The sequence below is a fragment of the Manacus vitellinus genome, unplaced genomic scaffold (assembly GCF_001715985.3).
Source record: "Manacus vitellinus isolate BGI_N305 unplaced genomic scaffold, ASM171598v3 scaffold_6_pilon, whole genome shotgun sequence".
NCBI classification, from domain to species: Eukaryota; Metazoa; Chordata; class Aves; order Passeriformes; family Pipridae; genus Manacus; species Manacus vitellinus.
In genome coordinates, this window is record NW_021940750.1 from 13,394,776 (window position 1) to 13,399,749 (window position 4,974).

Sequence of the window (4,974 nt, forward strand, 5' to 3'; positions counted from 1 at the left end):
CAGAGTGATGCAGTTCTTATATAATACCCCAGGGTTAAAAGCTGAGTTTTTTCTCATTTCCAGCAGCACTCAGCTTACATTTCATATTCTGCATTGTCATAGAATACTAGATGTCAAACTTGACACTGCGGAAGTACTGAATAATAGCCACTTAATGCTAAGGAACCTCAAACCTACTTAATCTTTCGGTAATATAAGCTGGACAAATCAATTGCATTTCTGGAATATTTTTCTGCCTTTTTTTCAATTGCTTTTTCATTTTCTCTAAGTTTCACCAGCTATGTACAATGGTGATATTTATAGTGAAAAATTAACTTATTCAAATGCCATACTTCATAGTACGTGTTCATAACTCAGACATCAGAATTATTGCCAGCTCATGACACTGAAGTTTTACCTGTATAATGGAAATCACTCACTGGAAGAGTTTTCTCTCCTCAACATAAAAGAAAGAATAATGTGTAGGACACCCTCCACAAGCCTAATATGGTTTTGGAATAAGGAATAGCAAATTCCCTAGAAAAATCATTTTCTCGCCTTCAGGGTTTTTAACAGAGCATCACTGCTTATACTATTATCTTATACATTTGAATTTCATGAGAATTTATTATTAACCTATAGCAACATACATGTGTATTTCTGTCAGGTTCCAGCAGTAAAGGAAGTGATTTGCCAGTAAAAGGCACCCATGCACCTTCTGGGCCCATTTTAGTCATGCTTACCTTCATGGTTGTAGAATGCAAGATGCCTATGGTATGGTTCCTATATAAGAAGGGACTGTTAGCATATAACAACTTAGGTTACATTTACAATTGGAGTTGGTGATCTTAAAGGTCTTTTCCAGCCTACAAGTTTCTATGATTAAACTGAACTAGAACAGGAATGAACCCTGGGTGAAAGAGCAAAGCCGTTCATAACTCACAGTGTAGTATTTCTGTGAACATTATTTTTTTTTCCAATTCAAATAAAATCACCTTCTGCTTAAAATGATCCTGTTTGGCAGATCAGTTTATGTTGTAAGCAAAGAGCTTGCAGTGTGTTTTTCAAATTATGTAAGGAGAATACAGAAAATAAAAGCATCAATTTAGCTAGTGATAACAATATATGTTACAGATTCTTCTTTAGCCATAATTTCTCCAAGAAAATTAAAGACCTTCGCAAAATTAACTCCCTCATGCTCACAAAACCTATTGTGTTCTGACTAGGGCAAAACAGAATAAAATGTGTTTTCAGCCTGAAGGCCTCTAAGCGAGCTCCAGGCTTGCTGATATGGTTCTTCAGGCCAGTGCAAAGCTATAGCTATCACAGAGCTATCAAATAACATTTGAAAACAGTACAGCTCTGGTACTTCGGTTCTGCATCCAGGTTAATAGGTCCGACTGTAAACCAGCTTGATTAACACAGTTATGGCATGGCACTAAAGTCAGCTATATTACCAAAAAATCTGGAGTTTCAAATCTCTCCCATGACACAGTATGGGAGAGATAATAATAAATAATAAAATAACAAAATAAGCAGATCATAAATAATAAAATAATAAATAATAAAACAAATAATTTTGTTTTCTTCAGGATGAAATAAAAAATAAAATAATCTGTCAAACCCTAGATGAAAAAAACCCTGTTAAATTCTGCAGCAAGAGAATTAAAATTTAGGCTTGTAATAGTTACACTTGAAAATACATTCAGCATTTCCTCTTATGGGCTAATGTTATTCAAATATCTTAGCTGACTTTCAGTTGTTCATGCTCCATTTCATGTTCACTCACTTTCAGTGTATGACTTGGAAATCTGCAGCAGGAATGATTATTTTTCTTGATTGAGGGTTTATCCTTACAGCTATGGAAATAAAATGTGCATATTTTTCCTGAAATTTGTTTAAAAATAGAAAATATGCAGATTTCCTAACACCTCTAAAGTTAAGAAAGTTGTTTTAATTTTTTTCTTTTCTGTTTTCAGCCCAGTATCTATTGAGTCAAAAATTGTTCTGTGGAGTAACCTTTTCAGATCACTAGCAAGTTAAATCTCAGATAAGGCTAATCCTTGATTTGATATTTTTGCAGAGGTTATACAGTGGACTCCACTTTAACTAAATGCCAGTTGTCCAGAAAATCCTGACAACAGCTGATTTTTTCAGGCTAAATCCATTTTCTGTCTGACATTTAAACCCAGAAGAATATATTTTTTTAATTCACTATTTATGGTCACTCATAATAAGCTCCTTTCATCCTCTGACAGTTTTCTCCATCCTCTTGCAACTGTAATATTTAAATGCTGCAGGTGTGCGTGGGATGTTGAAAGGAAATTAATAATTGTCTGAAGGAGCTTATAGCTGAGGCTATGGGCTTGAAAATGGTTCTGCACCTTCTCAGATTCTGTCTGTCCCAGAAACTGTGGTCCTGAACTACATCTGATTCTGTATCATTCAAAGCAGCAAGAATTTGGCATTGAATTCAAATTGAAGAGGAACAAACTCCTAACTCTTGAAGGAATTCAATTATTACCGTGAAACAGCAAAATAAAACTGAGATTAGGCAGTCCAATGAAGCAAAAGAAAAGGCTGCTGAGCAGCAACATTGTTAAGGAAGTCAGAAGGAAATTACTTTCTGTAGTGTTGAGGAATTTGGATGTAGATTATTAATCCTAGTTTCTAATGGCCTTTAGAGAAAATAGGCAGAAAAAATGTTTCTGTTTTATACTGCATCCCTGTGAAAAGATTCCGGTCCTCACTTACCTTGTGTGTCTGACTTGGAAGAGGAATTTGAAAGCAGATCTCCCATATCTGTAAAAAGAGAAATAGAAGTGAATTATTCAGAGATAACCTGATATTCCTTCCTCTGGCCATAGGATATCTGAAATCTGCGTTAATTGTTGGCATTTAAGGATGTCTATGACATTAGTCCCAACAGACAAGCCAAGCAGAAGAATACCTAATTTCAGAATCTACCCTGCTCACATTTGCAGCTGCTTGGAATTTCAGGATATGTACAAGATATTGGCATCCAGAAATCTGGGCACCTAGAAGAACTCATTGGTAGAGTATTTTGGTGGTGAGGTAATTTGTGCCTTTCAGGTTAAGGAGCAGCTAAGCAGGGCTTTCTGAGGGTCTCACAGCTGGATTTGGAAAACTAAAGTGTCGGACTAAATTTAAAGAGCTAAAGTGCTATCTAAATTCCATTGCAAAATTATGTAGGAGAGGTAGGGAGCTAATCTTCTGTTGGTGAAGGATAGCTATTTCCAAAGGCTTTGACCTAAGGAAAGCATGTGTTTTGAGTCAATATGATTTCAGGACTTGCTTATGTTCCTTGCTGGCTTGGGACTATGCTGGGCTAATCATGTGAAACAATTATTTTTCTTGTACAGAAATACAGTAAATTTCTTGTACAGAGTTATAGGGAAGTACTCACTGCCAGTCCAAGATCTCTGCTTAGCTGTTCTGAATCTCCTTCATACTTTATGGAGTGCTTGGAAATAAGGTGTTTGATCTTAGACACTTTAAGTAGGTGTTGTCTAGGTAGCCTGAAATAGATCACAAATGGGAGATCTGGTTATAGTCAGTTTAGTTGCTGAGCTTCTGTGCATAAATTTCTGCTTCCCAGTATGTCCTTCCTTTAAGGAAGGACTACATGTCCTTTAAGGCATGTAGTAAACTAGTAATGTTACCTGTATAAAATATGGTACCTTTCTTTTTGTACCTTCTCTTATATACTACTGTAACATGAGAGTTGACTTTAACTCTGCAATTCTTTGCTCAAATCTACTTCAGAATTGTTCATCAAAGAAAATAAGAATGATAAATAATATTATCCAAAAGTATCCTTTTTTTTTCTGTTACTAAAATGCTTTCTTTTTGAGAATTTCTGTATTAAGTTCGAATCCTGAGAGAATATTCATCAATAAATTAGTTAGATAGTAATTATACAAGTGAAATCTACTTGAAATATTCCCAGATTTTTAGCTAAAAATGTAATCTATAAAAAAATCTAATATAACTAGATAGATAGCAATCTATAACTAGTAAATAGTAATTTCACAGAATCACACAATATTCTGGGTTGGAAGGGGCCTATAAGGATCATCGAGTCCAACTCTTAAGTGAATGGCCCATGTGAGGATGGCCCATGTCAGAAGCTGCTCAGAGAAGTGAAGACACCAATCTTGGAGACATTCAAAAATCATCCGAACATGGTCTTGGGCAATTAATCCTAGGTGGACCTGCTTGAGACATCCTGTAATTTTGCTGTTCTGTGATTTTGTGAACTCATAGTACACCCAAGAAATAATTTTTCATTTATATGATGTATGTTGCACTGGGCTTACTCTGCACAGACAGTTCTTATGTATAATTTGGTTTAATAGATTGAAAATCTTTATTACTGGATTCTGTATGAACATCTGAAATATAGTACACAGGGACATTTTTATTCAGACTAAAAAGGAATGTGTTTTTAGTGTGTTATCAAGAATTTTAAAAATTATTGAAAAATTGGTCAAATGCTTAATTCCTATTTTTGTTGCAATTACACTATAATTTAGCCTTCTAAAATCTCTTTTGGCCTGCATATACTTGATATAAGCATAAACTAACCATTGCTGTTTTTGAGATACACTCTAGGGGTACTGCTAAATCTGACCACCATGAGTAGTCATTAGTGAGAACTGTAATAATCTTTGTGATGGAACCATCCATCCTTTAGATCTGATCCAAATCTATTTGCAAAATCAAGAGTGGACTAGAATGAGAGTTTTCTTTTAAATTCTACATAACGACATAAAAATACATCACACTCTACTTCATCATGTAAATAGTAGCAAAGTATTGTTATTCAATATACAGCTGGATCAAATTGTAAATATTTTAAGATGAAAGATTAATGGATTTGGAATACTGTATTGAAAATTCCTGTTATTACTAGCCACATGAAGAATAATTCTTAACAGGGGGATAATTTTTTTACTCTAAATGGTAATTCTC